Genomic DNA, 22523 nt, shown 5'->3' with positions numbered 1-22523 from the left:
ATGTGAAGTACCTCCCACGTGGCAGGGGCTGGAACACGGATCCCTACTGCTATCTTTCAGGCTGGTTAGCTCTCCACAGAGGAGAATTCTATCTCAAGCCCCTAAGCAACACCCCTAAATGCAGCTGGCTCTTCCCCTCACGGACCTCACTGGCCACCCACCACAGTGGTTCAAGACCACCCACTCTGAGCTCAGGAGGAAAGACTGCACACACCCCTACTGGCACCATGTTCAGAAGTCAGACATGTGCCAAGAGCAGGAGTGGACAGCTACCAAGTGAAACTTAAACCCATTTTCATAAAGATACAACTCAACCTTCTATTTCCCTTACCTCCCTCCTCCCCCTCCCCCCACACACACCAATGTGAAAGTCGATGGGTAAGATTGATTAACCCTGCCTCCTAGTAATTAAAGCAAAAAATACATTATGCAATGAACTGGAAATTTAATTCAAAGGTTCATATCTCAACAACCCGGGAGAGTCCAGCCTCAGGATCCATTAGCCAAAAGTCTAAAATTCCTTGAACTACAGCAGCTCAGGACTAAAACCACATAGTCACAGGCATGTGGACTACAGTGAAATGCAGCAAAACACTTCTAAATAGCTCTCTGTACTAAACACAGTTCAGTTAGCATTTCTTGCCAAACTTCTTTCTCCTTCAAAAAGAGACACGGGGAGGGGCTTCCCTGGTGGCGCAGTGGTTGAGAGTCCACCTGCCGATGCAGGGGACACGGGTTCGTGCCCTGGTCTGGGAGGATCCCGCATGCCGCGGAGCGGCTGGGCCCGTGAGCCATGGCCGCTGAGCCTGCGTGTCCGGAGCCTGTGCTCCGCAGCGGGAGAGGCCACAACAGTGAGAGGCCCGCGTACCGCAAAAAAAAAAGAGACACGGGGACTTCCCTGGTGGCGCAGTGGGTAAGAATCTGCCTGTCAATGCAGGGGACATGGGTTTGAGCCCTTGTCCAGGAAGATCCCACATGCCGTGGAGCAACTAAGCCAGTGAGCCACAACTACTGAGCCTATGAGCCACAACTACTGAAGCCTGCGTGTCTAGAGCTCCGCAACAAGAGAAGCCACTGCAATGAGAAGCCCGCACACCACAATGAAGAGTAGTCCCCACTCACCACAACTAGAGAAAACCCATGTGCAGCAACAAAGACCCAATGCAGCCAAAAATAAATTTAAAAAAAAAAAAAAAGAGACACCAAACGAAACTTGATCCATTCTAAACAATCCATGCTGGCCCCAACATTCCAAAGAAACATTTTCTAAAATTATTTATTGAGCTTACCATAAAAATTACAATGGCATCACAGCCATCTGGGGAAAAAATGTAGAAATTTAAATTTATGATCTAAAAGATGGTCAAAGAAATAGTATTTTTTTAACACAATAGAAAACTCATTCTCATAGAGGGAAAATAAAAAGATCTATGTAAGTCTCACTCAGGATGTAAGGGAATCACTGAATAATGCTTTTTTTCTTTTTTAAATTAATTAATCAATTTTAGCTGCATTGGGTCTTCACTGCTGCACGAGGGCTTTCTCTAATTGCGGTGAGCGGGGGCTACTCTTTGTTGCGGTGCACGGGCTTCTCATTGCGGTGGCTTCTCTTGTTGCAGAGCACAGGCTCTAGGCGCGCGGGCTTCAGTAGTTGTGGCACATGGGCTCAGTAGTTGTGGAGCAAGGGCTTAGTTGCTCCGCGGCATGTGGGATCTTCCTGGACCAGGGATTGATCAAACCCATGTCCCCTGCATTGGCAAGTGGATTCTTAACCACTGAGTCACCAGGGAAGTCCCAATAATCCTTTTTAAATGCATCAACATCACTTTCCCCATGAAGGCTGCCCTGGGCGCCTGCAGTCATAGATGATATTACAAACCAACAGGTCTGAGAACTGAGGGTTCTCATATTATTCATGTCACATTTGTTCATCCCACAAATGTCTGCCTTCTATTACATGCCAGTACAAAGGTAAGAACTGAATTCCAAGGTAAAAGGCAGTCCCTGCCCTCCACTTCACCTAGCCCAGTGGAAGAAGACCAACAGGTAGTCAGTCAATCATATCATACATGAGAAGCACTGGGACAGGTGTGGACCTTGCACTCTGTAGGCCCAGGGGCAGGATACCTTAGGCCAAGGAGAAGGGGGTGAAACTAGAGCTGAATTTTGAAGGATGAGTAGGAGTTCAGCAGGCAAAGATGGGAAGAAAGGGCATTTACAGCAGATGTAACAGGGTCTGTGGAAAGCACATGTGAGAAGGGAAAAACACAAAAGTTCAGTGTGGCAAGAGATGAGGTTGAAAGGGTAAGCAACGGCCAGATCACAAGTTTGGATTTTACTGTGGTGGCAACAGGGAGCCACTAAAGAATTTTCATCTGGGAACTCCCCTGGTGGTCCAGTGGTTGAGAATCCACCTTCCAATGCAGGGGACGCGCGTTCGACCCCTGGTCAGGGAACTAAGATCCCACGTGTCGCGGGGCAACTAAGCCTGCGTGCTCTAGAGCCCGCGCATCACAACTAGAGAGCCTACATGCTGCAACTACTGAGCCCACACACTCTGGAGCCCGTGCGCCACAACTAGAGAGAAGCCCAGGTGCCACAACAAAGATCCCACATGCCACAACTAAGACCCGATGCAGCCAAGTAAATAAATAAATAAATAAATAAATATTTTTAAAAAAATAGAAGAAGAATTTTAATCTGGTTAAACAGTTCAACTGCTCCCCACTGCTGATAAGGAAATGAAGACTTAGAAGAGAGCGGCCCATAAACCACTATTTCCATTTTGTTTCCTAAGAGTGAATGACAAATGTTAAATAAAATCCCTCCTCCAACATTGAATGATGGAAAGCATGGCCCAAAGACTTCTTACACCTGGCCTTCTGTGTCTCAGTTTCCTCATCTGTAAAATGGGCTGTAGCCACCCTATAGGATTGCTGTGAAGACTAAATGGGTAACACAGGTAAAGGGCTTAGAGCAGAGGAAAAGCTCCATTGCTGTTAGATGCTGGTGATGGTACCAGTAGTGCTAGTACTAGTAATACCAGCAGTATAAGAGCCAAGAGAACTGTACACGGGTAAAAAGCGGACAAACATTTTACTGCCCCCTGTGAAGCTGCTGGGTAGTGGTACAAAGGTGGAGGCCTCTCAGACCCCTTTGTGACTGAAGAGAAAAGAAGAATGAACACCCATTCCCTGCACACACAGTCAAAAAGCTGGGCTGAGGCGGGCCAGGAGCCCAGAGTGGAGCCACATTCTCTCAGTCTGATGACAGGTCACACTGCTGCCAGCCCACACAGAAGAGAATGGCCCCTCCCACCTTCCTCAACTGCAGCCACGTCCCCAGCCTGGGCACACCCCCACCCCTCCAGGCACAGAAGGCTTATTGTCCCTGCACCTCTCTGTACCTGGCAGGCCTTCACAGTCACCTCTGAAAATAAGACATTGCCCGGAACCCACCCACCAGAAAAACCTTAAAGGCTCTGTGCCCAGGCATCTGGAAGGTCCGGAGTAGAGGAAGAGACTCCCTGGGACCCCAGCAGGCATCACCCAGCCCCTTACTCACATGCTGCCCAGTGGTAGCACCTCTGCCATCAAGGGGCTCAAGACATGCATGAAATAAAAGAGAAAGCCAGGCTATGTGAAACTGTCATGAAAGGGGAGAAATCAGGGTGCCTAGACCACAATTCCCAGACCTTTAGATTTCACCAACTAACCCCCCCCCTTCAAATTTGGAAGACTTTTAAACAAATAGTACTGAAACAATTGGGCATCCACAGGCAAAAACTAAATTTCAATCCATACCTTACACCATACACAAAAAATAACTCAAAATGGATCACAGACCTAAATGTAAAACTATTGAATCTCTACAAGGAAACATTTGTCACCTTGGTTAGGCAAAGATTTTAGTTATGACACCAACCAAAAATGCACAAACCACAGAAGAACAAACTGACTTAATCAAATTTTTTAAACTTCTGCTCTTCAAAACACACCATCAAGAGAATGAAGACAAGCTACAGACTGGAATAAAATATTTGCAAATCATATATAAGGACTTATATCCAGAATATATGAAGAAATCTCAAAGCTAATTAATAAAATAAACAACCCAATCTTTTAAATGGGCAAATGATTTGAATAGATAGTTCACAAAGGAAGATATACAGACAGCAAACAAGCGCTTGAAAAGATGCTCAACATCACTGGTCATTAGGGACATGCAAATTAAAACCACAATGAGACACCACTACAGACCTACTAAAATGGCAAAAATTAAAAAGATGACCATACCAAGTACTGGCAAAGATATGGAGGAACTGGAGTTCTCACTCACTGCTCGTGAGAAATGTAACATGGTTCAGCACTTTAGAAATAGAGAATAATTTGGCAGTGTCTTAAAAAGTTAAACCAACACCACCATATCAACAAGTCATATGACTCTAGTATCTACCCAAGAGCTATGAAAACATACGTCTATACAAAGACTGGTACACAAATGTTCATAACAGCTTTATTAGTAATAGCCCTAAACTACAAACAGCCCAAATGTCCATCAATAGGTGAATGGATAAACAAACTGTGGCATATCCATACACTGGATTAAAAAGAATGAAACACTGATATATGCTACAACATGGATGAATCCCAAAATAATTTTGCTGAGTGAAAGAAGCCAGACTAAAAAAAAAAGTGTACACTGTATGATTCTATTTATATAAAATTCTAGAAAATGCAAACTAATCTACAGTGACAGAAAGCAGACCAACAGTTGCCTGGGTGTAGTGAGGGGCAGGTGGGAGGAGCTATAAAGAGGCTCAGGGAAACTGGCGGGGTGATAGATATGTTCATTATCTTGAGTGTGGTGATGGCTTAACAGGTGCGTTCATACATCAAACCTTATCAAATTGTATACTTTAAATATGTGCGACTTACTGTCAGATATACTCAATAAAACTGTTTAGAATTTTGGAGAATTACATAAGGCTGCTAACTTTTTATTTTGTTAAGTAAGGATACTCTTTAAAAAACTACCAGCTCAGTGGGGATTCCCTGGTGGCGCAGTGGCTGAGAGTCCGCCTGCCGATGCAGGGTACATGGGTTCGTGCCCCGGTCCGGGAAGATCCCACATGCCGTGGAGCGGCTGGGCCCGTAAGCCATGGCCGTTGAGCCTGCACGTCCAGAGCCTGTGCTCCACAGCGGGAGAGGCCACAACAGTGAGAGGCCCACATACCGGAAAAAAAAAAAAAAACTACCAGCTCGGGCTTCCCTGGTGGTGCAGTGGTTGAGAATCTGCCTACTGGTTCAGGGGACATGGGTTCGAGCCCTGGTCTGGGAAGATCCCACATGCCGCGGAGCAACTAGGCCCGTGAGCCACAACTACTGAGCCTGCGCATCTGGAGCCTGTGCTCCGCAACAAGAGAGGCCGCGATAGTGAGAGGCCTGCGCACCGCGATGAAGAGTGGCCCCCGCTTGCCACAACTAGAGAAAGCCCTCGCACAGAAACGAAGACCCAACACAGCCAAAAATAAATAAATAAATATTTTAAAAAACAAACAAAAAAAACTACCAGCTCATATCAACAACACCAAAAGAAGACATTTTAAAACTAAAAGATACAGGACTTCCCTGGTGGCGCAGTGGTTAAGAATCTGCCTGCCAACGTAGGGGACACGGGTTCGAGCCCTGGTCTGGGAAGATCCCACATGCCGCGGAGCAACTAAGCCCGTGCGCCACAACTACTGAGCCTGCGCTCTAGAGGCCACGAGCTACAACTACTGAAGCCCGCACGCCTAAAGTCTGTGCTCTGCAGCAAGAGAAGCCACCGCAATGAGAAGCCCGCGCACCACAACGAAGAGTAGCCCCCTCTTGACACAACTAGAGAAAGCCCACGCTCAGCAACGAAGACACAACACAGCCAAAAAAAAGAAACAAAAAACTGAAAGATAAAAGGTCACCATCTTATACTAAAAGAATCCTTCCCAAGAAAAGGCAGTTGCTAATCTTAACACATAAAAACTACACTGTGAGAACACGGTTTCAGACCAGCTCTTGTGACCCTCTGGGCTGGGGGCAGTCCCCACGCTTGTCTCCATCTCCATCCTGGAGCTACTTCTGGAGGGACAGCACTCCAGCTCCAGCTCCAATGCCACTGGGATGGTCACGTGTACTGTGGGACACTGCAGCTAGGGCAGTGACCCGAGACACTGTGTCCCTCCCCTCCCAGAGGACAAGAAGTCACAAGAAGAATGTGCCCTGAAAGGTTCCTGGAGTGCTGCTTTGCTGCTGCTGAAGTGAACTGACTTGTTTCTAGAAGAGCTATTTACCCCTGAGCTAGAGTATCTGTGCTTTGCGGCAAAGAAAAGTTATATATGACAATGTTAAAGCTGTTCACTGGGAATCTTCCAGGCTTAAGTCCATGGATAAAATGGAAATAAAATATGAGCTCTAAAAAAGACCATGATATATAAACTAGAATCCTTCTGATACTGTGCCAGAATGCTAACAAAATCCAAAAGACCTCAATCAGCCAAGTCCTAGAAGGAGACTTTGGGTAAAATGGCACAATGCAAGCGGTCCTCCTCTGGTGTGGCTGATTTAATGCTAAGAACAGCTGAGCGGGGGAGGCCTGATGTTGAACCCACCTCCCCAAGCCCCAGCTATCAGGCAGGGAGGGACACCTCCAAGCTCCGCAGGGCACCATGAGCAGCAGAGATGGCATGGGACAAGCACACTCAATAAATAAGTATGGACTTTGTTATTTCCAGAAGCCAGATACACAATGAATCCAGAGCAGTGAGTGCCCTGTTCCACAAGGACCCCCAGTGCACTTGTGGGAACACCCCAACCTGCACACCCAAGCCCCATCTACACACACACGCCCTGCACACAGCCACCATTTGACCACCTCTCAACCTGAAGCATATGTACACGATGGCATGGTCCACCCGGTACAGTGGGACACAGCCAGGGAAGAGGTCCAAACAGGTCTTGCAATTGGATAAGGGGTTACTGGGACAGGGAATTATGGTCTAGAAGGGGAGGCCAGGGAAAGAAGCCACAACAGATGCCTTCTCCAACCCACCCCTGCTCAAAAATCATACAGGTTGGGCTTCAAACCTAGACTCCTCCAACCCTGCCTCACCTTTTAGACTGGAAACTCCATTTAGAATGCCTCCCGGACTCTCTCACGACTCAACTTCCAACAATCACCCCTTGGTCACATAACAAAGGGACAACTTCCCCCTCCGCGCCTCGGGGCTCCTCCGGACCCAGCTGCCCAGGAGGGACGGCTGGATGCTGCAACATTTAATTAGCACTGAGCCAGACCCACAGTCCAACTGTTCCTCCATGATGTGAGATGGCTATAGAGAAACTTCACCCTGGCATTTAGTCACGTTTCAAAATAACTTCAAAGGTGCAGTTTTGTGTTTGACGTGAAGTTGCAGCAAGCCTTAGAAGGAAGCAGAGATATAAAGTTATTAAATGTAAATATTTAAAGACCTGACAGCTGTTAATGCCAGGGGGATGGCAGCTTGCAAACCTCCAGTCAGAATAATGACTCTGTTATGTCAGGGGCTGAGTCAAGATCACTAAGACTGTTTCATTCCACCCTCTGCAGAGAATACAAAGTTTTTTAAAGCAACTTTTCAGGAAGTTATTCTGTTCATTGGGTAGTGCCTTAAAAATTAAAACGAGAAAATAACTGTCTGGTGTGGAAAAAACAGTGTGCATATAAATCTCCTTAGCCAAGTACTAAATATGTGCATTTCAAATGTCACTCATGAGGCAGTTATTTGGGACTGAGGATGGAATTATGCAACCTTGCTAACAGTAAATATGTGTATTTGGTAACTTCAAGTGTCTGTAACGTCTACCATGTAGAGGCCTGAAAGCATGTTCCACTCGTGTTTCCAGCCTTGAGCAAGGCAATTTGATGTGACAGGTGAAAAATTTCTGACCGCTAAAGGAACCAGTCAGAGAATGGACATGTCCAGGACAAAATGGTCACACTTAATTTTGGTTGCCGTTTCTCATGATGTCCTCAGGCCTGGCTTGCTGAATTCCACAATCCTAAGCTGCACACTGATCAAAAGCACCACACTTCCTAGCCGTGAGGCCTGTCACTTAACCTCTCTAAGGCCAGCTTTCCACCTGCAAAACAAAGTTGTCGTAAGAACAAGTGTAATCATGCATGGAAAAGTAGAGCACCTGGCACAAAATACGCCTCAATAAATATTAAATCGTTAAAAATCTATGTGATAATGATGGTGACGTCAAAAACCAGTTCAGGAAGGTGAAAGTGGGAAGTGAACTGGGAGGTTGGCAAAGAGCCTAGCCCCAAGCAGGCAGGATGAGGCCTGGATGCTCCAGCCCACAGAGGCTGACCTTCCCTCCATAAGGGACACGAGTTGTCTAACCATATTCTGTCTCCCCCGACTAGAATGTATGGTCTTGGTCTACTGTGTTCCTGCTGTAACCCCAGTGCCTAGAACTGTGTCTGGCACATGACAGAAATTCAAATATTTGTTCAATAAATGAATGGGGATTTATGAACCTGTCAGAAGTGAATGCAAAAATGTTTGTGTCCCTTTTGCAGGGGGGAGGCCGGTGGTGGGGGGAGCAGATGGAATCTGTTTTCATGAAATTCTGAAGGAGATCTGAGACCCAAATAAAGGTCAAGAAACACAGTGCTGAGTTTCAAGCACATATATCAGAACACTGATGACCAAGGTTAGGTGAGTAGGGAAGTAAAACTGCAGAGCAAAATCTAACAAAGAGGAGAGCTTTCCTAGAAAAGAGAAGGCCTCTCAGGAGCTGGCCACCATGCAGTTGGCAGCTTAGCCAGGGGCAGGCCCCAGCCTTTAAGTCTGTGGTTTGGATTTGGAATGTACTTTGCAACTAGAGCCTTACGTTAAAGAGGAGCAGGAATTTGTTGAATTAAAAAATATAGGGACTTCCTTGGTGGTCCAGTGGTTAAGAATCCGCCTTCCAATGCAGGGGATGCGGGTTCGATCCCTGGTCAAGGAACTAAGATCCCACATGCTGTGAGGCAACTAAGCCCGCACGCCACAATTACTGAGCAAGGGAGCCACAACTAGAGAGAAGCCTGCGTGCTGCAACGGAAGATCCCACGTGCTGCAACGAAAGATCCCACAAGCTGCAACTAAGACCTGATGCAGCCAAAAATAAAATAAAATAAAATAGAATAAAATAAAATAAAATAATATTTTTAAAAAAATTAAAATTAAAAATACATATGTATCACTCTGCCCCAGGAAGGCACCCTAGGAGACACTAGTGAGGGTGAACCAGAGTCAATGCCTCAGAGAATCGAGGGATCCAGCAGAATTCAAGATACCTCAGGTGTAAGTACCTTCTTTGCTCCCATGGAGACTTCAGATAGTCCTCCTGTTTGAACATGGTATGGATTCTGAGCTCCCAACCTTGCTTCCAGCTCACAGTTCGGCCCAGCCACAATGGAGACTCCATCTCCACAACATGCCCTGATCCTTGAAGAGGCATGCAGATGCCAGACATACAGAAGGACATACACTAAAATACAGGGAAAACAACTGCTGAGCTTGCGCTCTAGAGCCCGTGTGCCACGGCTACTGAAGCCTGCGTGCCTAGAGCCCACGCACCACAACGAAGAGTAGCCCCGGTTCCCCGCAACTAGAGAAGGCCCGCGCGCAGCAACGAAGACCCAATGCAGCCAAAAATAAATAAATTTATTTTCAAAAATTATTTTTGAAAAAAAAATACAGGGCAAGAAAAGGGCAACAATAAACATCTACTGAATTCTCCCCCCAAAAGGACCCTTTTTTAATACTAACAAGGTCCTTAGATCCCTAGATGATAGTACTTTTTGCATTCAATGATTGAGGAAATCAAGATGACAAAAGGCTACAATAAATTCAAGCTTTAAAATGAATTGGTATTTTATTCATCGTAAGCACAGCCATCATTTTTATACAGTAACATATAAATGTTTTGTGTGTCTGTGTGTCTTTGCTTGTGTACAGGGACAGTAAAAAAAAAAAAAATCCACCTACAAAGTATGCCTGGTGGATACAGTTGTGAGTGAGCCATCCCTTTGTAATCATCCCCTAGCATCCTGGAGACCCAGGGTCCCTGTGGGGAACCACCAGTGCACTGAAGAGAGAACCTTAAGGCAGATCCTTCTCACCGCAGTGAGAAGCCCGCACCCCCCAACGAAGAGTAGCCCCGCTCACTGCAACTAGAGAAAGCCTGCGCACAGCAACGAAGACCCAACACAGCCAAAAATAAATAAATAAATAAATAAAATTTTAAAAATAAAGGGAGACAATGAGACAGCCCAGCCCAGCCCACCCCCAATCAAGCAACTTCAGACCCACACCTGCAAGAGCAAGAAGGAAAGAAAGAAATCCAAAAGATAAAAAAAAGTCTGGAATGTACTATACCAACCACTTCACTCGGTTTTCATAAAAGGAGGCATACTGCAGCACTCCAATTAACCAATCAAATTATTTTTTTCCCATGACTTCCGCATGGCCAGGACTACCACCTCAGGCCCCACTTCAAGGCCCTTTTTTTGTGGGACTCTCAGGCAAGGCCTACCTCTGGACTCCAGTCACCGGCCCCAGTTCTAAGAAGCAGAAGAAACTTGATGGAACAACGTGCACCTGTCCAACCCAGAATAAAGCTGGGGTTAAGGGCTGCTAAGGAATCATGCTTCATGGTCCAAAGGTCCATGTCCTGAAATAAAGTAGCCCTATTCCATTACATGCCACACCCTGCCAAGCTGGGGCAATTGGGCAGAGATTTCTCAGGAAATAAAACAGGAAACGTGGAAAAGACAAAGGGAAGCCAAAAGCGTGTGCCTCTGGGGCTTGGTAGTTACCATCCAGCTTGGCTGAGAAGCCATAAGGATGCCTTGGTGCTTCCACCCAGCCTCTACGAGAGCCTTCACCACACACACAACCAACAGCTCAGCCACTTGCCCAGGCAACAGCCAACTTAGACATGTTTAGGCATCTGTGGAAACCAGGGCAAAGTACAATTTCCATACTTCTGATAAAAACACAGATTACCAAGCACAGAGCAAAGTATTACTCTAAAATTTGGTTTTATTGACGAAATAAACGGGTGGGGAGGGGAAGCAGGAAGCTAGGCAGCACCTAGCTGAGCCAATGCAGTCAGACTAGCCCTACAGCGCTGGCGTCAAAAACCTACGTGTGCCTGAGAAACAAAACTCTTGTTATGCTTCTGTGTTGTTTGTGATTATTTCCTCTTATTTCTACCTTAGTACATACTAATGTTTTCTGTTTTGTTGTGTTGTGAACGCCAGACTTTCTTAGCTAGGATAAGAGGAACCAAGAAAAGAGGAGTTTTTGCCCAGGATGAGGCCAGAGAACTAAAGAGGTAGAAGCCTTTTTGGGGGTGGAGGAGTGTGATGGAGGCACAGTAGGAATCCAAGAGAGAGAATCCGAGGGTGAGAGTTGAGGTCTGGCCACTGCTCCCCACCTGGGGCCCTCCTTGTCCCTGCTAAGCACCTTTTCCTTTGCAGACCCTGAAAATGAACCACCAGGAAACTAGGACTCCACTTAATCTTCAGGTGAATACCTAAGGAACAGTGGAAGGTGAAAAAGTAAGCCAGCCCATGGTGAAGGGACATGGTAAAGGACACAGTGACTTCAGAACAGAACAACAAACAAGACAAAAAAAAAAAAAAAAAAAAAGAAAAGGAAAGGAAAAAAAAAGTCTAAGCACCAACACTATAAACCTCCCAATACTTCTCGGACTTCCCTGATGGTCCAGTGGTTAAGAATCCGTGCTTCCAGTACTGGGGGCACGTGTTCGATCCCTGGTCGGGGAAGTTCCACACGCTGCGCACTGCGGCCAAACAAACAAACCTCCTAGTACTTCTCGGAGATGTTTGCCTCTAGCAATGGTAGGAATGTCCGTGAGAGCAGCATCTAGAAGCCACACAGGCAAAATCCAAAGGATCTCGAGATCCCCCAGGCTGTCCTGATGTGTGATGATACCAGCAGAAACAACCTTGCATGGTCTTTCCCCCTATGCGTATTTCAAGTGAGGAAAAGAAAAGAAGAACAAGTTCAGAGAGACTGTGGTTCAGAGTATCATGACAGCTGAATTGATCAAGGAATGCAACCACAAACATCTACAACCTAGGGAATGCAGAACATTGGCTCAGGTGATCAATAAAGAAAGTAGTAAGGATTTTTTCAAAGACTGTTTCTTGTTTATGAAAGTAAAAACATCTAATTCAAGTAAAATGATATCCAGAAACTTAAGAGGAAATGTGACTCATTTAAGAAAACCTCACAAAAGTTTATCTCACAGATACTTGGAAGTCCTAAAGGCCAAAGCATTTTAAAGAGAGAAAAAAAAATCCCTCAATTTTTTTCATCCATAAATATCAGAAAGATAAACCCAAAAGCAACGGAGTAGGCTTTCAAAACACTCTAAGATGTTCATACCCTTTAATCCAAGATTTCTATTTCTGGGAATTTATACCCAGGAACTAATTACACAAATGAAAAAAGAAAAATGAAACTGTAAACTGCAAATTCATCTACAATAGCAAAAAAAAAAAAAAAAAAAAAGTGGAAATAACCTAAAATGTCCATCATTAGGGGAATGTTTTAACCTCATTACATTAACAGGATTACACAACCATTAAAAATCTTTTTAAGGACAATGATAAAAACATGATATTTGATAAAATATTTAAGGGAATCTGAAGAATACAATTGTGACAGTGCAGATTGACAAGAAGGGGACAACCACATGTAGCCAGTGTAGGTTTCAAATTCTGTCCCCTGTTTACAACACTGATGACCTTGGACTAAGCACATGATCTCACTACCTGCAAGGCCCTCATGTTCAAACTGGTAACCTCAGAGTCTTGAGTGTTGCTGTGAGGACAGACAGAGGTCTGTCTTCCAGTCACTGCCTCTTGCCTCTTCTGAAGCATGGAACAAAGTAGTCAGTAGGTGGCAGCTACTGCTTCTAAGATACATAAAAACCCCTATGCATATGCAAAGGAAAATAGAGTTCTTTATTAAAAAAAAAAAAAAAACCTCTATTTTCTATGTTGTACCTTCAATTTTTAAAAGACTAGAAAGCAAAAACACAAAACAAAAAAAAGCCTTTTGACACAAAAGTGACAAATATTTACAAGCATAAAAACAAAGATCTGCTCTAATTTACCTGTACAAATGATGTTCATTTGATATCACAATGTCAACAAAATGTGAAGCTTTTACAAAGTGTAGTGCAAATGAATGCTTTACAGAAATGTAATTTCTTCTCCCCTAAATAAGTGCTTTTTCTTTTAATTTTTATTTTTTATTTATTTGTTTGTTTGTTTATTTATGGCTGCGTTGGGTCTTCGTTGCTGCACGCAGGCTTTCTCTAGTTGCGGAGAGCGGGGGGCTACTCTTCATTGCGGTGGCTTCTCTTGTTGTGGGTCACGGGCTCTAGGCGCGCGGGCTTTAGTAGTTGTGGCTTGCGGGCTCTAGAGCACAGGCTCAGTAGTTGTGGCGCACAGGCTTAGTTGCTCCGTGGCATGTGGGATCTTCCCGGACCCCGGAAGGGCTCAAACCCCTGTCTCCTGCATTGGCAGGCGGATTCTTAACCACTGCGCCACCAGGAAAGTCCCTCCCCTAAGTAAGTGCTTTTTCAATCTCATATGACACCAAGGCGAGGCAAGAGCACTCCCACCAAAACCAGGAGCTCTGGACTCTCCCTTTCTGCCCTTATCTCCCCACTGCATAAATTATTGCAAACTTTTGGATTATCTTAATCAAGTTAGTTGTAGGCATAGATCCTGTCTTAAACAAAAGACCACATAACTTGCCTCTTTCCTATGTTTCTGAGAAGTGGGGAAGGAAGATTAACTTAAAGATTTTTTTCATATTTGAGGGCAAGTGACTCAGAATCCACTTATTCAAGACAGCAGATAAGTGTGGCTTCAGAGCCAGGCTGAGGGTCAGCTCTGCCGGTGACCCTGTGAAGGTCACTTCATCTCTCAGAGCTTTGGTTTACTCATGTGTAAAGTGAGCTTTACCTTGTTGCAAGAATTAAATGAGCAGGAGCGTAAAGCTTCTTGTATGGTCCCTCAGAAACCCCCAGAGGCCTGTCCCAGACGGTGATGCCCTGCCCCCGATCTACCCTCCTCATTGGCTGCCCACGCTCCTCAGCTGATGGTTACCTTCACTGGTGCAGAGGGCACAATTGCTTCCTTAATTAAAACATTGTCATGTCCAAGCTAAACAGTACCCCGGTAGGCCAGCTCCATCCTCCAGCAATCAGTCAGCTACAAAACCCACTAACAGCAGGCCTGGAGGTCCACATGGGGTGCAGAGCCTGCTCTGTGGTTCTTCTGAAGACCACAACTCACAGACTTGGCACGCTCAGTTGGAGACAACATAATTGGATACAATGGAACACAAACGTAGTTTAAAATATGAAAATGTTCACAAACTATGGTTTGGGTATCACTTTACAATAATAAAATTTCATTTATTCAATAGGAAACTTCAAAGCACTAGCCACAGCTTACTCTATATGTGAAAGACCATCCTGCAGGCCCCAGCAGAGACCCCCATAACCAGGCTCTCTAAGAGCTATAGACTTGGGCTGAGGCCCACCTGGGGTCCTGGCTGGCCAGCCTCAGGCAAAACCAATGACCCTCCAATCCTCCCTCTTATCCTCCTCTGAAAAATGAAGAGGGGAGCAAACCAACAAGGCTGTTCTGAAAACAAAATCAGGACCATGGGAAAATTCCTGGTAAACTGAAAATGCCTACACAATCAAGCCATTTATGTATATATATATTTTTAATTATAGAGTCAAGTTATTACTTAAATATTAATTCTAAAAGTAAAAGGCCAATGGAACAGTTTGGAAATCAAGGAGAAACTTTCCGTAATTCTACAACCTTAACTATAGTTGCTGTATATTGTTTTAATATTTTACATTTGTGATGAGTATACCTATTGCTTTACAATTTGCTTTTTCAAGCCTTTAAATTTTTCATTACTTAAGTATGAGCTACTGTCACCATCACACATGGTCCCTTCCAATTCTGAGTCACTAAGGCTAGTCACAACACCAAGGGTCAGGCTTTCTATAACGTAGGTAACATTCAACTCAAGCACAGATTCACCAACCCAGACGGGAGCAAGGCCTCTGTGTGGCAGGGCTGCCCTCAAAACCCAGGAAGAAAAAGATCGCCCTCAGGCCTTCACCCCAACAAAGGGGACAGAATCAGAGAGAAGCCTGGAGGTGGAAAGAAGAGACAAGACAGGCCCTGTAAAGGGCGGGATGGGAGGGTGTTCCATGCAGGGTCAGAAGCCTCATCCACGTCGACAACCTCAACAGCAACCCTGTGACCCTGAGTCACCAAGGAGAGGTCCGAGTGTACTGAATACACTTAGGCTGAGAAAAGAATAACACATCTTAGAAGGATTTTCAATAGAACTGGATAATATAACATCAGTTTGAGCCCTTTAAATGTATATTTCTCTTAATTAGCAAATTCACTCAAGTAGACCCTGCACTTTGAGCGACACCGAAGTTACTGCACTGGCACCATGAACCAGGCACAGGTGCTGGGCTCTCGGGGTCTATGGTCCGCTCCCTCACATTGCCCTCCCCAAGTCGTATGAGGAGGGGGCTGTCAGTATCCTGGTTTGGGAGATGCTGAAGTATTTGGTCAAGGAAGACCACGGTTACCTAGCAGTAGAGCTGGCACTCAAACCCAGGGCTGTGTGGCTCTGAAACCATGTTGCTTCCTATACCTTACTGCAAATACTACCTTTTCTCTGCAGGAACTGGCGGTGAAAGTTACACACTAACTGCATGGATTTGTGAGCATAAGCCATATGAAAAGAGAAGCAGAACCCAGGCAGCTGCTGTATTACCAACTAAAAACGTAAATTCAGGCAAAGGAACTGAGTTAAGACTGACGTCAGTCCTACTGTGGAAGCCCCTCTCATCAGAGTTTAGCACTGCTTACTAAGAACTTCCACACTAATCCTTGAGCCTCCACGGACATAAGTGACTTTTGTTAAAATAAGCCACTTGAATCACCCCTCCCCTATCTGCATCTCTGACTTCCCACCTGACCTCTCACTTCTGTGCAGAGCTTCAACCTGCTGTGTCTACTACCCCAAAACAGCTCCCCATTGAACTCCACCCTCCAGGAGGAGGTCCAAACCCGAGCTTGGCCTGCAAGGCAGGTCACACAGCCTGAAGTCTGCCCACCCAGCCTTCCCCCCTCCACCCTCAGCAGCCCCCTCACACCGTCAAGTTCTTTACAACTCCGTGCCTCTGCCTGGGCCTCTCCTTCCAGTCACTGCCACCTGGAGAGCGCCTGGAGAGTGGCAAAACCACTCCGAAGTCACCTCCCTGAAGGCCAGCTTCTGCGCAGTGTCCTGAGGGCGGTCAGACCCACCCTCCTCTGTCTGTCCCTACTTTGTACACACTCCCATCTGCTACCGTCACAAAGATGGGATCGCTTCTAAGCTCACCTCCTGACTAACAGCCACCTGAATCCCAGGATCCCAGAACTGAGGAGAGACAAGCGTCAGGGGCACTGCACACGCAGTGGCCAGGAAGGCTCCCTTCGACCCACCTTGCCCAGTTCTCGTCATCGGCGTACACTCCTTCCAAACACTCAGTCCGGGAGTGAACTTTAAATAGAAAGCAGGTACTTCGACATAGCAGCCTAATGGAGTTCCCCAGCTCGTTACTGACAACTCTGCCGCTCTATCAATATATAAATCACAGACAGGCCTCTGGAAGAAAAGAGCCAACAGATGCAAGTTTCCTGGTCAGAGAAGGGCCCATGAATACTAGCAGACCTCACGGCAGGTTGTGTAGTTAACTGGATGCCATTCCTGCACGGTGGCAGCAGCCTGGAGTTTACAGTTCATCGTGGGCCTCGCCCTCTAACAGCCTCATCTCCTCACCAATGCCTCTCTGGCGAGCAACTCACCTAGGGATGCTGACACATGACATCAGGCTTTATGTTCGATGTCAGTGAGGCTGTCCATGTCTGCCTCATCCTCTCCAGTATTCTAAAGAAATGCACTGTGAAATGAGCGAATACACTTTTCCATGCCTGGAGAGTGAATGATGTCGGCCAGTCTCCTTACAGCTATCAGACATAACATAATAGGAAGACTGGAGGACACACACATATACCACATTTGAGTGGTACCTACTGTATACCATCCTATTACCTCCATGTCTGATTATTCAAAGCATCTTTATTATGATGATTCTTTTCATCAGTAATAAACCATTTAACATCTGTGAGGCTTTAAAGTTTAGTATTCTTTGGCTTACACAAGCCCTTTATATAGCTGATACACTGTATTCTGTTAATAAACTGAAAAAAAACAGTCCCTAAAATATTCAGAATCTGACCAGAAGGCCACAAGAAGTCACTGTTGGATAGTCATGGTCATTGGCACAATCCACACCCAACTCTCAAACCCACCCAGTGGCTCTGGGCCCAGGGAGGGGCCTCTCAGGCTGCAGGACAAGTCTCATCTGTGAGGACATATTCAACAGAACAAGTCAAATGTTTGGAATTTTCACTTAACATTTATTTCACAAGTTTCTCAAGTGCCACTCAACTGAAAAGTAATCATCTCAATGTACTCTTTAATCAATAAACATTAAACAACTCTGCTCAAAACGCTCAAGTCCCACAAATGTTTCCCTATGAAAAGTATGGCACAAAAAAATAACAAAAACAAAATAAGTAACCTTTTGACAGTCAGGCAGAAAGGTGTTTAGTGTTCCAAATTCAGACAAAAAAACAGTCCTTTCAGCAGATGCACAAGTATTTCCTCTGCAAGTGACACATTCTGGGATATCTACACTGCCAAACATAACCAACCACCAAGGAAGCAAAACCTAATGGAAAAACCCCAAGCTGGCAACCAGGAGCCCTGACTCTGGTCCCAGGACAGGCCGCTGGCTGTGTAATGCTACTGAAGTAGTGGACAGGTCTGGTACCCCTTTCTCCATCAGAAGAAGGAATATCCATCACCACCCACACTGTTCATAAATATTTGGGGGACAAGAAATGAGAGGTGAAAATGCTTTGGAATGTGTCTTCCATAAATACAAGTCATCATTATTATTAGCTCAAAGATGACCAGGAAAATAGGATTACAGAATATCAGAGGTGAGAGGGAGCTTAGAGATGGGATGAGCCAGGAATTCCTAATCTGGGGTCCAGGCCTCTGATGCTGTCCACAAGTGTGCTTTCTGGGAAGAAGTCCATAGTTGTTATCAGATTCTCAAAAGGTTAAGAACCTCCAAGGCTCTCCTTTTACAAACATGAAAACTGAGACCATAAGATACGTGATTGTCCTAGGCCTCAGGGTTAGTCAGGAAAAGGCTGGACAGAGCCCAGGGTTCCTAGTCTCCATCGATGCTCCTCCCCCTCTACTATCCCACATTCCAGGGAGGAAAAAAGTCACATAAAGCTTGTATAGCTAAATAAATAAATTTAAAAAACAAAAGGGACTTCCCTGGTGGCACAGTGGTTAAGAATCCGCCTGCCAATGTAGGGGACACGGGTTCGTGCCCTGGTCCAGGAAGATCCCACATGCCGTGGAGCAACTAAGCCCCTGTGCCACAACTACTGAGCCTGCGCTTTAGAGCCCGTGCTCCGCAACAAAGAGAAGCCACCACAGTGAGAAGCCCGCGCACCACAACGAAGAGTAGCCCCCACTCGCCACAACTAGAGAAAGCTGCGCACAGCAACGAAGACCCAACGCAGCCAAAATTTAAAAAACAAAACAAAACAAAAAAAACCCACCACACACGTGGTTTCTAAAGTTATAGCAAAATTTCCATCCTTTTTTTTTTCTTAATGCTTCTGAGGCCTTTGATCGCTGAGGCCTTTGATCGCCGAGGCCTTTGACTGCTGAGATAGCATTTTATTCATTCTATATCCTCATATGTTGTTCTTTCAGTGCCTAATGTCAGGAACCACTCAGATGATGTTTTAATATTGAAAATAAAGATTTTATTCTAGGAAACAAGAAAACTAGACTACATGATGCTCTGTTTTATTAAGCAAACAGATAAACACACAATCATGGGAATGACTACAAGCTAATATATAACATAAGTAAGGAGTTTTTGTCATTTTGTGTTTTTAATCAAAATACCAAAGCTTGTGCTCTTAGATGGCCACTGCCCCTTGAATAGCTACCTTTGGAACCACACATATGCCAAGCATGTTGCATTGTGCAGAATACTCTGAGAATTCTTCTTTTAACACTGCCTCCAGTCAGCATAGCATAAACGTCTGAGCACCACCAGTCTCAAGAAACTCCTACACAGCCATCCCAGGGACCACTACTGGGCCCATCAGGAGCCAGGTTTCAGGCACTGACATGCTTTCAGGTATGCGAAGGATCACTGCCAGGGCCATAAAGTAAGGTCTCTACCTGTGGAATGCACACTGACGGACTTCGTAACTAAGGCACTGCTGCGCTGCCTTCAGGTATGCAGCTGCACTTCCAAACAATCTTAACTGGAAAAAAACTGAGCCAGCACTATCGCTCATGTGAATGTGGTCATTACCCAAATAATCTACAGGGTGGCCTCCACAAAGTCACCAGTACAATCTGATGGCAGATAAGGCAGGCCCAAGTCAGATGGGAGGTCCAGGTAAGGGTAGCCAGAGAGCACTTGGTAAAAGCTATCATGATCTCTAAACACAAGGTGCCGTTACTATTACTAAGGAATCTATGCCCCCTTTTTGATATTCCCTAACATCCTGGAATCAGCCGAGACCTGGTCAGAAGAAGGAAACCTGAGCACCAGGCCCTTAACTTGGTCTGCACAGACTTTCAAGTGAATAATAAGAAATGAAAAAATGTAAGGACAAATGCCCCTCATCTCCCACCCCAGAAACTGCCTGGCCATCAGAGATCTGGACTGGGCATCCAAGACTGGGGAAAGACAACTTTATCTCCCAGCAACAAGCCATGTTCAAAACCTAGATATTGGGACTTCCCTGGTGCTCCAGTGGTTAAGACTCCACCTTCCAATGCAGGGGACCTGGGTTCGATCTCTGGTTGGGGAACTAAGATCCCACATGCCGCGGGGCAACTGAGCCCGCGCGCCCAACTAAGACCTGACACAAATAAATAAATGAATTCATTCATTCATTCATTTTTAAAAATCAACACACTTTATAAAAAAGGACATGGAGTATTTATTTTAAAAAAACAGATGCAGCTTTCTATATATGCCTGCTTTTAGATCATTTAAGTATTACGACCTGTATCTTATACGTTTGAGACTAAAAGTAATAAAGTTTCAGTTCCCCAACAGCATGAGCTAAGAATGATATTTCCATTCAAATGAATTTTTATTGTTCTCCAAAAAAGTGAATTAAGAGTGCAGACCTAATCACTCATCTATTCCTCTGTGTTACGTTACTTTCCCAAGTAATAAATATCATCAGCCTAATGGCCAGTTTCTTTAAAGCTGCAAGACAATTGTCAAAAGAAAAACACACCACAGAAAAGTTTTTGATGTAGTGGTCTCATATCTCAACTAACATAACCTCACCAAGGAGACTGTGAAACTCTAGAATTAAGTTTAAGTGCACACAGATTATTGTTTCCCATGTGAATCAAGAGAAACCCCAGTTGCACTGGCTCCCATTCAATGCCTCTATGGGGAGGCTGCAGGCAGGCTTGTGAATCTAGTGGAATAAGAACTTTCATGCAAGAAGGGGAGGGCTGGTATTCAACCGAGCCCACCTGGTTGGCTCCCTTGCCCTGGGTTAAAACAGAACTTCAGCATATTGGGATAACTGGAGAGGAAGGAACTGCAGAGAAGGGAAGGAATTGGTGTGAGCTCACCGCCTGTAGCCCAGGTTTAAATTCTCTGAGCTGGTCTCCTGATTTTCATCAGGACAGCCAGGGTGTGTTTGGTAAACAGTGTAATGAGTAGCCGTGGAGTCTCTGAGCAGCCAACCCTCCTTAACCACAGAAACACAGGACAGTTGGGGTAAAGGAGAGAAGACAAGACCCAGGAATGGTGCCCAGACCCCACCTGAAGGCCACCTTCCCTCAGGCACCCAACCCGAGAGCAGCATCCTCAAAGGCTGCAGCTGTGTGGGACTCCCGGCGACAGCACAACTCGCTCCCCTGACCAACTCCTCTGAAAAGAAAACCAGCCTTCCCAGGTGGAGCTGAAACCCAACAAGCCACTGAAATTGAGCAGCAGCAGAAATCACTACCTCTCCAATCCTAGGCCTCTCCGGAGGCCCCAGCAGGCTGGAAACTCAACGTTTCTAAAAATGACAGTCTGGGAAAACTCCGAGGGGCAACCGGACAAACACCCCCAGCCTCTCCTGCCCGTTTCCCCAGCCCTAGGACCTGCTCACAAAGAAGGGCTTGCCATCCCCCCGCCCCACAGAGCCAGAATAGGGACAGGGAGGGTGGGAAGGAAGGAAATGGAGGACGGTCATCAAAGCGCCCCAAATAAGCGCATCCGCAAATGTGTCCCGCCTGCTCTGGCCGCCCCCTCCCCTCCAGGCCACCCTCGGGCCCAGCACTTGCCTCTAACCGGCGCCTACCGGGCCCCCTCTCCTCCGGCGCGGCTCCCCGAGCCGCCCGCGCTTCCCCCAGAGAACCCCTGCACCCCTCAGCTTCCCCGCGTCCCCTCCCCAAGTCTCTCCTAAAGTCGTCCGTCCCCGCTTCTGCAGCAGCGCTCTTGCCTCCGCGGGCCCCGCTCCCCAACTTCTCTCTCCAGCAAGCCCTCAACCCGAGAACTCGTCCTCTCCTCTGTGGCGCCCCCGCACCAACCCCGCACCCCTCGGCCCCCAGCTTTCCTCAAGCCCAGCCCACCCGCCCTCCGGAGGCCCCTCGACGTCCTCTCTGGCGCCCCCCTCGGCCCCCGGACGCCCCTCGGCGCCCGCGGTGGCCCCAGAACACACCCCCTCCCACAGCGACAGGAAGTTCGTGCGCCGGCGGCGCGGCCCCAGAGGCTGCCCTCGGGCGCGGACCGCGGCCCCAGCGTGGCGGCCTGACAGGGCGCGGGCCCGGCCGCCGACCAGCGCCCCGCGTCCTCCCGCGGCGCCCCAACCGTCGCGGCGTGCCCCTCACCTTGGCCGCCGCTCGCCTCCCGACACGCCGCGCACTCTTCTCTGGCCGCGACCGCGTCTCCAGCCCCGGCTCCGGCTCCGGCCCCAGCCCGGCTCCCGCCCTCGCTCTGGCCGCTCTGTCCGGCCCTACCCTGCCCCGCCGCGGCCGCTTCTGCCGCCAGCCCCGAGCGCCCCGCCCCCGCCGCGCCCGCTGTGCTCGCGCCATTGGCTACTGGGATCCGTGCCCCGCCCCACAGTCCCTTCAGCGTTCCTGATTGGGCCAGGGGAGCGACGAGGCGGCCCGCCCCCTAGCACGCCAAAGGGACCTCCCCTGGGCGTCATTGGCGACTACCTTTGTCAATCAAAGGGGGAGAGTC

The 22523-nt window shown here is 46.9% G+C and overlaps 1 protein-coding gene across 2 annotated transcripts in view; it reads right to left on the bottom strand.

Annotated features, from left to right (window-relative positions):
* Window positions 1-22313, bottom strand: part of PACSIN2 (protein kinase C and casein kinase substrate in neurons 2) — a 141145-nt gene extending 118832 nt beyond the window's left edge. For both annotated transcript variants that reach the window (XM_081250323.1, XM_081250325.1), the window contains exon 1: window positions 22169-22313. The gene's annotated coding sequence lies outside the window, so the exon portion shown is untranslated. The remainder of the gene's footprint in view (window positions 1-22168) is intronic.
* Window positions 22314-22523: the final 210 nt, after the last annotated feature.

This window comes from Mesoplodon bidens (genome assembly GCF_964165515.1).
Source record: "Mesoplodon bidens genome assembly, chromosome: 11".
NCBI classification, from domain to species: Eukaryota; Metazoa; Chordata; class Mammalia; order Artiodactyla; family Ziphiidae; genus Mesoplodon; species Mesoplodon bidens.
This window is presented reverse-complemented; position numbering and strand designations above follow the sequence as displayed.